Source organism: Bison bison, unplaced genomic scaffold, assembly GCF_000754665.1.
Source record: "Bison bison bison isolate TAMUID 2011002044 unplaced genomic scaffold, Bison_UMD1.0 scf7180017864283, whole genome shotgun sequence".
In the NCBI taxonomy this organism is placed as follows: domain Eukaryota; kingdom Metazoa; phylum Chordata; class Mammalia; order Artiodactyla; family Bovidae; genus Bison; species Bison bison.
The window spans coordinates 1,628,561-1,642,245 of NW_011494855.1; the positions used below are offsets into that span (position 1 = coordinate 1,628,561).

Genomic DNA, 13,685 nt, shown 5'->3' on the forward strand with positions numbered 1-13,685 from the left:
AGACCAGGTGGTCTGGTATTCTCATCTCTTTCTAGAATTTTCCTACAGTTTATTGTGATCCACACAGTCAAAGGCTTTGGCATAGTCATTAAAGCAGAAATAGATGTTTTTCTGGAACTCTCTTGCTTTTTTGATGACCCAGTGCATGTTGGCAATTTGATTTCTGGTGCCTCTGACTTTCTAAAAGCAGCTTGAGCATCTGGAAGTTCATGGTTCACCTATTGTTAAAGCCTGGCTTGGAGAATTTTTGAGCATTACTTTACTAGCATGTGAGATGAGTGCAGTTGTGCGGTAGTTTGAGCATTCTTTGGCATTGCCTGTCGTTGGGATTGGAATGAAAACTGACCTTTTCCAGCCTGTGGCCACTGCTGAATTTTCCAAATTTGCTGGCATTTTGAGTGGAACACTTTCACAAAATTATATTTTAGGATTTGAAATAGCTCAACTGGAATTCCATCACCTCCTCTAGCTTTGTTCGTAGAGATGCTTCCTAAGGCCCACTTGACTTCACATTTCAGAATGTCTGGCTCTAGGTGAGTGATCACACCATCATGATTATATTGGTCATGGGGATGTTTTTTGTATAGTTCTTCTGTGTATTCTTGCCACCTCTTCTTAATATCTTCTGCTTCTGTTAGGTCCATACCATTTCTGTCCTCTGTTGAGCCCATCTTTGCATGAAATGTTCCCTTGGTATCTCTAATTTTCTTGAAGAAATCTCTAGTCTTTCCCATTCTATTGTTTTCCTCTATTTCTTTGCATTGATCACTGAGGAAGGATTTCTTATCTCTCCTTGCTATTCTTTGGAGCTCTGCATTCAAATGGGTATATCTTTCCTATCCTCCTTTGCTTTTTGCTTGTCTTCCCTTCACAGCTATTTATAAGACCTCTTCAGACAGCCATTTTGGTTTTTTTTGCATTTCTTTTTCTTGGGGATGGTCATCATCTCTATCTCCTATAGAATGTCATGAACCTCCATCCATAGTTCATCATGTACTGTGTCTATCAGATCTAGTCCCTTAAATTTCTCTCTCACTTCCACTGTATAATTGTAAAGGATTTGATTTAGGCCATACCTGAATGGTCTAGTGGTTTTCCCTACTTTCTTCAATTTAAGTCTGAGTTTGGCAATAAGGAATTCATGATCTGAGCCACAGTCAGCTCCCGGTCTTGTTTTTGCTGACTGTATGGAGCTTTTCCATCTTTGGCTGCAAGGAATATAATCAATCTGATTTCAGTGTTGACCATCTGGTGATGTCCATGTGTAGAGTCTTCTCTTGTGTTGTTGGAAGAGGATGTTTGCTATGACCAGTATGGTCTCTTGGCAGAACTCTATTAGCCTTTGCCCTGCTTCATTCTATACTTCAAGGCGAAATTTGACTGTTACTCCAGGTGTTTCTTGACTTCCTACTTTTGCCTTTCAGTCCCTTATAATGAAAAGGACATCTCATTTGTGTGTTAGCTCTGAAAGGTCTTGTAGGTATTCGTAGAACCATTCCTCTTAAGGTTCTTCTGGGGCATAGACTTGGATTACCGTGATACTGAATGGTTTGCCTTGGAAATGAACAGAGATCATTCTGTCGTTTTTGAGATTGCATCCAAGTATCTCATTTTGGACTCTTGTTGACTATGATGGCTACTCCATTTCTTCTGGGATTCTTGCCCACAGTAGTAGATATAATGGTCATCTGAGTTAAATTCACCCATTCTGGTCCATTTTAGTTCGCTGATTCCTAAAATGTCAGCGTTCACTCTTGCCTTGTCCTGTTTGACCATTTCCAATTTTCTCTTAAACCCTTTAAAAAGTATTATGATAAGAACATTACCATTAGGCTTACCCTCTTAACAGATTTTTTATGTGTACAATACATTTAGCTATAAGCACAGCAGATCCTTCCGACTTTTCCATCTTGTATAACTGGATATGTAATATCTAAATAGTAGCTCCCCATTTTACCTCCCTCCATCCTTTTAATTCTTAAATATTTGATTATTTTTCTTTTTAAAAATTCATGGTGGTGTCTTTATCCTTACTGATTTTTTTGTCCTCTGTGTACATGAACTCATCAAACTTTACCAGATTCTTGTCAGTGGCTTTGTTTGCTATTTCATCACTTGTCTATTAAATTCATGTACTTTATATATTTCCTAAAGCTCTGCATCTTTTATTTAAAAGTAATGTTATTTTAATCCAATTATTTAACTCCTAGGTTTACAAGCCAAAATGAAATGAAGGAAATATAGTAGTCCCATGCTCCATACCCTCCTACTCACTTTTGTTGCTTCCTAGAGCAATAATCTTTTAATAATTTTTGATGACTCTTGTTACTCACTTTCATATTTCCAAGTAATATATTTTTTCTGTTAAAATTTCTTTTTTAATTTTAGATTTTGTATGCAATTTCTACTGTGAAAGATGGAGATTTAATTATTTATAAATCCTCCCTAATACACATTCTTAACATATCCCCTCCCCTTTTCTCCCAATAGAATTATATTATCACTATTTGGGGATTAATTAATAATTAACATTTTAATTATTATGGCTATATAAATAACTACTCACAGCTGAGTCACACAATATACTAGGCTATGTTTGCCTTCTTATACTATTATTTAAAAACTTGTTTGGAAACCTCATAAGAGTCAACTCTCACCAAGCACATCCATACATATATATTTCTTCAATATACTTCTTCTTGAGACCTTAATTTGCTAATTTAATCAGGATTACTTGCTTTCTAAACTTGTTTTTAACAGCTGTCATCTTGGTACATCACTTCATCTTGGTGCATTCATTCAGTACTGGGATCCTGAGAATTCATTTGTCTCATATACTGTGTTATGACCTGTTTACAGGGGTCTATATCTTTTTTCTTGGTTTATTTTCTTATATTACTACAATACTTTCTTACTAGTTTACAGATAAATTATACATTAGAAGTAATTAAAAAATTAAAAGCCTAAAATATTTTTACACTGCATATATATTTAATTGATGATTTAACTGTGCAGAATCTTCATAGTTTTCTCAGAATTGCTTCATTGTCTTCTAGTTTCCAGTGTTACCTTTGAGAAGTCCATTGCCATGTAATTCTCATTCTGATGTGTGTGAACTTCTGTTTGTTGTTTTTGTCTTCTGACTAGACACATTTAGCAGTTTATCTCTGTACCAGGTATTCTGCGGAGAAGGCGATAGCACCCCACTCCAGTACTCTTGCCTGGAAAATCCCATGGACGGAGGAGCCTTGTAGGCTACAGTCCATGAGGTCGTGAAGAGTCGGACACGACTGAGCGACTTCACTTTCACTTTTCACCTTCACGTATTGGAGAAGGAAATGGCAACCCACTCCAGTGTTCTTGCCTGGAGAATCCCAGGGACAGGGGAGCCTGGTGGCCTGCCGTCTATGGGGTTGCACAGAGTCGGACATGACTGAAGCGACTTAGCAGCAGCAGCAGCAGCAGGTATTCTGCAATATCGCAGTGATTTGGCTCAGATATTTGTTTGCTTGAAGATTTTCTTTTGATTCAATTTATTGTGACTTTTCAATCTGAAATTTTATATTCCTCATTTGTCAGTATTTCTCTTGTGTTATTTAAGGTAATACACATATTAAATATAACACAGAACATACCATTGTAACCATCTTAACTGTACATTATGCATATTTATATTGTTGTACAACCATCATGACCATCCATCTGCAGGAGCTTTTTATAAACTCTTTCAACTGGAATGCTATACCCATTGAACACTAACTTCCAGTCCTCTCATCCTCCCCTTTTCTGGAAATCACCATTCTACTTTCTGTCTCTAGAATTACTATGAGTGTGATTACTACAGGTATTTTTATATAAGTGGAATTAAACAACGTTTGCCCTTTATTTACTGGCTTATTTTAATTAGCATAATATCTTTAAAGTTCACCCATGTTGTAACAAAATTGTTTTCCTTTTAAGGTTGAATAATGTTCCATTATAACTAGGTACCATGTTTTTATCCATTCATTTGTCAATTAGCACTTGGGTTCCTTTCACATTTTAGCTGTTGTGAATAATGCTGCTATGAACGTGGATGTACCTTTTTGAGACCCTGTTTTCAGTTGTTTTGTGTGTATACACAGAAGTGAAATTTCTGGATGATATAATTTTATTTTTATTTTTTTGAGGAACTACCATACTTTTTCCACAATGATTATACCACTCTACATTCTCAATATTAGTGCACGAGAATTCCAGTTTCTCCACATCCTGACCAACAGATGTTATTTTCTGTTGCTGTTGTTGTTAACTGCCATCCTAGTGGTTGTGAGGTCATATCTCATTGTGGTTTTGATTTGCATTTCCATAATCATTAGTGATATTGAGCATTTTTATTGTGTGTATTTATTATTTGTGTATCATCTTTGGAAAGATATCTATTCAGATCATTTGCCCATTTCCTCATTGGTTTGTTTGATATTTGTTGTTGAGTTATATGATTTATATATATATATATATATATATATATATACTCTAAATATCAGTCCCTCATCAGATATGTGATATGCAGATATTTTCCCCCATTCTGTGGATTGCCTATTTTTGATGCACAAAATTTTAATGAAGTTGAGGTATTTAGGTTTTTTTGGAATATAATTATTTTGCAATGTTATGTTAGTTTCTGCTGTACAAGGCAATGGCACCCCACTCCAGTACTCTTGCCTGGAAAATCCCATGGATGGAGGAGCCTAGTAGGCTGCAGTCCATGGGGTCGCTAAGAGTCGGACACGACTGAGCGACTTCACTTTCACTTTTCACTTTCATGCATTGGAGAAGGAAATGGCAAACCACTCCAGTGTTGTTGCCTGGAGAATCCCAGGGACGGGGGAGCCTGGTGGGCTGCCGTCTATGGGGTTGCACAGAGTCGGACACGACTGAAGTGACTTAGCAGCAGCAGCAGCATCCATATATCCTCTCCCTGGGCTATTTGTTTTTGTGTGTGTTGTATGTGCTTTTGGTGTTATAACAAAGAAATCATTCAAAATCCTGTTATGAAGTTTTTTGCCCTGTGTCTTCCTCTAAGAGTTTTATAGTTTCAGTCCTTATATTTAGACTGTTGATCCATTGGGGCTTAGTTTTTGCATATGATGCAAAGTAAGGGTCCAGTTTCACTTTTTTGCATATGGAATGCAGTTTTCCCAACATTTTGTTGAAAGGTTGTCCTTTCCCCATTGAATGGTTTTGATACCCATGTTGAAAGTCATTTGACCATACCTGCAGGGGTTTACATCTGGACTCTTATTCTGTTCCCTTGATTTGTGTGTCTGTCTTTATATCAGAGGCATGCTGTTTTGATTACCAAAGCTTTGCAGTAAGTTTTAAAATGGGGGCTTATGTGTGAGAACAAGTGGATTTTTATATGGATTGCATTGAATTTGTAGATTACTTTGAATGGTAGCCTAACAATATTAAGTCTTCAAGTTCATAAACACAGGATGTCTTTCCACTTACTTGTGTCACCTTTAATTTCTTTCAACAATACATTAAGGTTTCAATGTACAGTTTCCTCACCTCTTTGGTTAACTTTATTCTATGTATGATAGTCTTCTTGATACTATTACAAATGGAATTGTTTTCTTAATTTCCTTTTTGGGTTCTTTGAGAATGTGTAAAAAAACAAAAGATACTTGTGTATTGGTTTTGTATTCTGTAATTTTGCTGAATTTGTCTATTAATTCTGACAGGATTTGGGGCATGTCAGAGTATATGTGTGTGTGTGTGTTTAAAATCTTCAAGATTTTTCCAAATATAAGATCATGTCCTCTATGAAGAGAGATAATTTTATTTCTACTGTTCTAATTTGCATGTCTTTTAATTCATTTCCTTACCTAAATGGTCTGGCTAGGACTTCTAGTACTATATTAAATACAAAAGACAAAAGTAGGCATCCTTGTCTTATTCATGATCTTAGAGGACAATTTTTTCAATATTTTACATTGAATGTGATGTTAGGTGTGTTATTTTCTTGTTATTTTCATTTGCTAAGTTTTGTCTGACTATTTTGTGACTCAGTGGACTGTAGCACATCAGGATCATTTGTCCATAGGATTTCCCAGGCAAGAATACTGGGGTAGGTAGATTTTTCCTTCTCCAGAGGATCTTCCAACCCAGGAGTCAAATAGCATTGGCAGGGGGATTCTTTACCACTGAGCCACCAGGGAAGCCCTTGTTATTTTCCCACATGATGTAAATTATGTTGAGGTTTGTGCATACATGCATGCTCAGTCATGTCTGACTGTTTGTGACACCATGGACTGTAGCCCACCAGACTCCACTGTCCATGAGATTTTTCAGGCAAGAGTACTGGAGTGTGTGGCTATTTCCTTCTCCAGCTGATCTTCCCAACCCAGGGATCAAACCTGCGTGTCCTGCATTGACAGGTGGATTCTTTACCACTGAGCCAACAGGGAAGACCTTGTTATTACCCTGAGTTCAGTTCAGTTGCTCAGTCCTGTCCAGCTCTTTGCGACCCCATGGACACACCAGGCTTCCCTGTCCATCACCAACTCCCAAGAGCTTGCTCAAACTCATGTCCATCGAGTCGGTGATGTCATCCAACCATCTCATCCTCTGTCGTCCTCTTCTGCTCCTGCCTTCAATCTTTCCCAGCATCAGGGTCTTTTCCAATGAGTTAGTTCTTCACATCAGGTGGCCTAAGTATTGGAGCTTCAGCTTCAGCATCAGTCCTTCCAATGAATATTCAGGACTGATTTCCTTTAGGATTGATTGGTTTGATCTCCTTGCAGTCCAGGGAACTCTCAGGAATCTTCTCCAACACCACAGTTCAAAAGCATCAATTCTTCTGCACTCAGCTTTCTTTATAGTCCAACTCTCACATCCATACAGGACTACTGGAAAAACCATAGTTTTGACTAGACGGACCTTTGTCAGCAAAATAATGTTATTTTCCTATACTAACTTATGTTGAGGTGTGTGCATGCATGTGTTCTCAGTGATGTCTGCCACTTTGTGACCCCATGGACTGTAGCCCACCAGGCTTCTCTGTCTGTGGGATTTTTCAGGCAAGAATACTGGAGTGGGTTTCCTCCTCCAGGGGATATTCCCAACCCAGGAGTAGAACCCAACTCTTGTGTGTCTCCTGCATTGACAGACAGATTCTTTATCACTGAGCCACTTAGCAAGCAAGGTAGTTTCCTCTGTTCCCTGTTTGTTAGGTATTTTTTATCATCAAAGTGTTGAATTTTGCCATTTTTTATCCTGCACTGATTGAGATAATTTTTTTTTAATTCATTCTGTTAATGTATATTACATTGATTTTCATATATTGTACCATTTTTTGGATTTCAAGAATAATTCCCACTTGGTCTCAGTGTGTGATATTTTTAATATGCTGTTTAATTGAATTTTGGTGAGGATTTTATATCAATATTCATAAAGTATATTCATTTTCATTGTTTATAGTTTCTTTGTCTGGCTTTGGTATCAAGCTAATGTAACCTCATAGGAGTTAGGAGACAATCCTTCCTCTTCAATTTTTTAGAAGAATTTGAGAAGTATTGTTGTTCATTCTTCTTCACTAAGGGAACCATTTGGTCTTCAGCTTTCTTTGGGAAAATGTTGGGAAGTCTTTGATTATTATTCAACCTCCTTATGAATTATAGATCAGTTTAGAATTTCTGTTTCTTCATGATTCAGTGTTTGTAGGTGCGTATTTCTAGGTATTTGACCATTTCTTCTAAGTTTTCCTATTTAAATATAACTGTTTATAGTACTCATAATATTTTTTATGTTTGTAATGTTGATTAGTCCCCTTTGATTTCTGATTTCAGCTATTTGATCCTTATCTATGTTTTTCTCTTAATCTTTCTAGATAAAATTTTGCCAATTTTGCTTACCTTTTTGAAGAAGCAAATCCTGTTTTCTGTGTTTTTTTCTGTTGTTTTCAGAGTTCTGTTTTGTTACTTCTATGCTAGTATTTATTTCCTATTTTTCTGCTAGCTTTGAGTTTAGTTCATTCTTCTTTTTCTAATTCCATAAGCTATATAGTTTGTTTACTTGGAATCTTTCTTTTTCTGTAATGTGATCACTTTACACTTTATTCTTGCTTCTTGGCACTGATTTTGCTGCAGCCCATAAGTTTCAGTATACTGTGCATGCATTTTTAATTGCCTCAAGATATTTTATACTTTCCATTGTGATTTCTCCTCTGACTTATTGGCTCTTTAAGAGTATGCCATTTAACTTTCACAGATTTATGAATTTTCCATTTTTCCTTATGCTGTTGATTTTTTCATTCCCTTATGCTTTCAAAATACATTTGGTATGATTTCAGTATTTTAAAATTTTTTAAAACTTGTCTTATGGCCTAACATATTGTGTATCCTGATTATGTCCCATATACACTTGAGAAAAATGTATATTCTGCTGTGGTTTACCGAGTGTTTTGCATATGGCTGTTAGGTCCAATTGATCTATAGTTTTGTTTGAATCTTCTGTTTACTTTCTGATCTCTCTGTTGTTCTGTCCTGTATTGAAAGTGAGGCACTGAAGTCTCCTACCATTTATTGCAGAGATGTTTATGTCTGCTTTCAATTCTGTAAATGTTTGCATCATATATTTTGTGTATCTGAAGTTTGACACATGTGTGTTCATAATTATTATGTTTTTTTGGTTAACTCACCCTCTTTTATGTAATGCCTTTATTTTGTTATATAACATCTTTATTTCATTATATAATGTCTTTCATGTCTTTATTTTATTATAGAATATCCTTACTCAAGGTCTACTGGTTAAGTGTTAATTTTGTCCAAAATTTACCTTCACAGAAACATCTGGAATAATGTGTGACCAAACATCTGAGTACCATGGCCCAAACTGTCACATAAAATTGACTATCAAAGGTAGTTTTACTAAATATAAAATTCTCTAAATATAAAATTCTTATATAAAATTTTATATAAAATTTATAAAATATAAAATTGGACATCTTTTTTTTTTTAATTTCAGCATTTTAAATATATCATCCCACTGCCTTCTCAATTGTAAAGTTTCTGCTGATGCATCTTCTGGTTGTTTTATTGAAAATCTTTTGTATGTGATGACTCACTTTCTATTTTGGCTTTCAAATTTCTCACCTCGTTTGGGACTTTTGACAGTTTTTTATTCTGTCTTTCAATATGAGTCTCATTTTGTTTATCTTCCTTGGCATTCATAGAACTTCTTTCAAATTTGAGAGTTCAGCCAATTTTTCTTCAAATAATCTTTCTGTTCCTTTCTCTCTTCTTTTTCTGGGAATTCCATAATAAATATATTAGAACATTTTATGGGATTTTATAAGTTTCTTAGTCTCTGTTCACTTATCTTCATTCTCTTTCATTTTGTTCCTCAGGCTCAATTATTTCAAATGACATCTTTAAATTTTGCTGATTCTGCTTTCTTTTTTAAAGGTCTATTTTTGAACCCTTCTCATGAACTTTTTGGGCTTTCCTGCTGGCTTCAGATGGTAAAGAATCCACCTGCAATGCAGGAGACCTGAGTTCAGTCCCTGGGGTGGGAAGATTCCCTGGAGAAGGGACTGGCAATGTATTCCAGTATTCTTGCCTGGGGATTCCCCATGCACAGAGGAGCCTGGCGGACTATAGTCCACAGGCTTACAAAGAGTCAGACACGACTGAATGGCTAAGCACTGCACAGTAAACTTTTCAATTTGGTTGTTTTATTTTTCTGCCCCCCTCATTCTGTTTCTTTGATTATTTCTATGTCTTCATTGATATTTTATTCATGGATTGTTTTCCTTATTTCCTTTAGTTCTTTGTCTATATTTTCCTTCATATCTTTGAGCAAATTTTAAAAGCATTGTTTTAAAACTTTTGTCCAATAAAGCTAATATGAATGTTTCTTTGGGGAAAGTTTCTGGGAATTTATTTTTTGTCCTTTGAATGGGCCTTGTTTCTCTATTTCCTTTGTATGCCTTGTTGAAAATATGACGTTTGTAAAATAGTCACATGTTCCAGTCTTTGCAGACTTGCATGGAAATCTCTTACTAATTGCTACTGCTGCTGCTAAGTCACTTCAGTAGTGTCCAACTCTGTGTGACCCCATAGATGGCAGCCCACCAGGCTCCCCAGTTCCTGGGATTCTCCAGGCAAGAACACTGGAGTGGATTGCCATCTCCTTCTCCAGTGCATGAAAGTGAAAAGTGAAAGTGAAGTCACTCAGTCGTGTCCGACTCTTCACAACCCCATGGAGTGCAGCCTACCAGGCTCCTCTGCCATGGGATTTTCCAGGCAAGAGTACTGGAGTGGGGTGCCATTGCCTTCTCCCTCTTACTAGTTAGTGAACCCCTTAAATTTGAGTTTAACCCAACGTCAATATACTTAAGGTTTTCTTGGGTCTTTTCTGAACACGCATCCCGTCTGGGTCAGTGTATCCCACCTCTCCCACCTTTTTCCCTTTGGTAACCTTAAGTTTGTTTTCTACGTCTGTGAATCTATTTCCATTTCCTAAATAAGGTCATTTGTGTCATTTTTTTAGATTCCATGTATAAGTGATGTCATTTGCTGTTTGTTTCTTTTGTCTGGCTTGCATCATTTATGATCATCTCTAGGTCCATCCATTTTGCTACAAATCACATTTTATTCTTTTTTATGACTTAGTAATATTATATTATATATAGAATTCTATATATATGTATTTATATATATACAAAATATACATGCCATATCTACTTTTCAATTCATCTGTTGATGAATACTTAAGTTGCTTCCATGTCATGACAGTTTTAAATAGTACTTCAATTTACATTGGGTTGGATGTATCTTTTCAGATTATTTCTTTCCCCAGATATATGCCTAGCAATGGGATTGTAGGATCATATAGTAGCTCTATTTTTAGTTTATTAAGGATCTTCCATACTATTCATAGTGGTTTTACCAGTTTACGTTCCCATAAACAATGTAGTGGGTTGTTTTTTCTCCACACCATCTTCAGCATTTATTATTTATAGACTTTTTTCTGTTGGCTATTCTGACTGGTATGAGATGATACCTCACTGTAGTTTTGATTTGAATTTCTCTAATAATTGGCAGTGTTGAATATCTTTTTAGGTACCATATGGCCATCTGTATGTCTTCTTTGGAGAAATGTCTATTTAGATCTTCTACCCATTTCTTTTTTTACACTCTAATCCTAGGTTTATTCAACACAATTATTTTATTCTACACAGCAAAATGGAAACACAGCATTATCTAAAATGCTGCAAAGTTAAAAAACTCAAAACAGAAAATTAATAATACTGACTGTACAAGAAAAGCCAGAAAAGAATGTACATGTTGCCAGGGCAACCTGCACAACCACCATGAATACCAAAACAACAGGGGGTTTTGTGATGACCTATCAGAGCTGGTTTCCAACTTACTCACCATTTTGGAAAGAAAGAGAGATGTGGGTGTGTTTGTGTGCACACATGTGTATACACATGAGTACATGTGAAAAGAATCATTTTGGGCAGATAACAGGCAGTATTTGACCCTAAAGATTAGAGGACTCAAGCAGGGAAACAGGGCCAGGCTAACAGGAATGGCCATTGTGTAAAAGCATTCCCTTTCCTGTAGGACTCTGCAGGCCAGCAGGTTAGGCCTGACCAGACCACCAGAGGGGCCCCAGATCATCTGTGGAATATCAAAACAAGCTCCCACCTGGAGCTGTAACACCACCTGAAGCCCTCTGTTCAGCCCTGCTGACTTTGCTGCTAAACTGACTCAGGAACTAGAAGTGTGGAATCTTTCTAGCCAAAAAACCAGAGGTCATCCTTATAAGCACAACCCCAAACCAACAACACGCCTGCAACCCGAATCATGCTGACAGAGGAAATATCTCAGTTGGTTGCTTCACCTTCAAAGCCTGCCCCCAAGTGAGGGATTTCTTTCCTGGCAATACTCGTTCGGCTGTAAAAGTGACAAGAGTGTGTTAGATGGGATACAAGTCAAAGGGGCAGGACTTCAGTGGCCCTGCTTATAGGGAAGAGTCAGAGCTGGAGTGGCTCCTTTGGCGGGCCACAGGGGGAGCAGGCTCACCTTTGCAAAGAGGCCCTGTGCCAAGGGGAAAGTGACCTTCTCCTCATCCATGGGGGTGACCTGTGCCATGTGAGAGGTGGTTCTCCTGAGAGGACTGATTGGAATTGCCAGTGGAGCTGGCCGAGGCCAGGAGGCCAGCACAGCGTTGGCAGTGCTCTTCTGACCATCAATTTGTCCTCCATCCATGTGCTTCAGTGCCTTTTCCACCTCATCTGGATTCTCAAACTCCATACATGTGTTGTCTTTAGACAGATGGGGCTGCATCCTTTCCACAGACATGTCAATCATTAATTTTCTCAGAGTTGGAGTGTATCTTCATGATGTGATCCTTGGTCACATTCATGGTGAGCCTCCTGATGTGCACTTTGGTGGGTTTGGGGGAAGGTCTCTGCCTTTTCTTTTTGTTTTCATCTTTTTTGGGAGGTTTGAATTTGGAGGGGGAGCCCTACCTATTGTCATATTTGCCCTGAGAAGGACTCTGAGAGCCAGAGGTGCTGCTGGAGCTGGAGCTGCAGGATATGCTGCAACTTCTGAGAGGCTGGATGCTGAGGATGAACCGGAGCTGCTGCTGGAGCCCGTTCTGGGGCCCGAACTAGAGATGGAGCCAACTGAGACCTGGTGCTGCTGCTACCACTGGAAGCATTGCACCACTTTTGAGTTTCACATCAGTCATGATCCTTCTCTCCTGACTCCTTGGTGGTCACTTTATCTCTAGAGCGATCCTTGGAGTTTTATCAGAGTGATCTTTGCATTTGGTAGAAGGAGCAGGAGCCCTAGTGCTGGACATTTTATTATTTTCTTTGACTCCTAGCAAATTCTCTTTCACCTCTGATAAATCCATTCTCCCCTTCTGAAGCAATGGGGACCTCACTTATCTGAGCTCTCACTTCTAACTTGAGTCTGAGAAATGATCCCTGATCAAGTGAAATTTACACCAAAGTGCAGAACCTTCCCACCTCCATAACCTGCTCCCTCTGTACTCAGCCTCTGAAGCCAGTCATTTCTCTGTTCTGCCCATTTTTTGATTGGATTGTTTTACTTGTTTGTTTGTTTGAGTTGTATGAGCTGTTTGTATGTTTTAATTTGAGATTAATCTCTTGTCAGTTACATCATTTGCTAATATTTTCTCTGATCCTATAGGTCTTTTTGTTTTATGGTTTCCTTTGCTGTGCAAAAGCTTTTAAGTTTAATTAGGTCCCTTTTGTTTATTTTTGTTTTATGTCCCCAAGTGAAATGTCTGGGTTTCCCAAAGAGTTTCTACCCAGCTTTATTTCGGGATCTCACATTTTCAATTTGTATTTCTCAGTCCACATTGCTTTCCCCTGGGGTCTGTGGATCAGCAGTTCCCTGCAGTTTTTACAGTGTTCACCACTATTTCTTTGGTTTCTAGCCTGGATTCTTTTTTTTGTTTTGTTTTGTTTTTGTCTTTTTTTAATTATTTTATTTTTTTAAATTTTATTTTATTTTTAAACTTTACATAATTGTATTAGTTTTGCAAAATATCAAAATGAATCCATCACAGGTATACATGTGTTCCCCATCCTGAACCCTCCTCCCTCCTCCCTCCTCCCTCCCCATACCATCCCTCTGGGTCATCCCAGTGCACTA

At 37.5% G+C, this 13,685-nt stretch overlaps 1 protein-coding gene and 1 pseudogene across 1 annotated transcript in view; one reads left to right on the forward strand and one right to left on the reverse strand.

The window, feature by feature from the left end:
* The window catches only part of LRRIQ3 (leucine-rich repeats and IQ motif containing 3), a 199,693-nt gene that overhangs the window by 117,767 nt on the left and 68,241 nt on the right, over positions 1-13,685 (forward strand). The gene's annotated exons all lie outside the window — the stretch shown is intronic.
* On the reverse strand, positions 12,029-12,918 carry LOC104995538 (annotated as a pseudogene).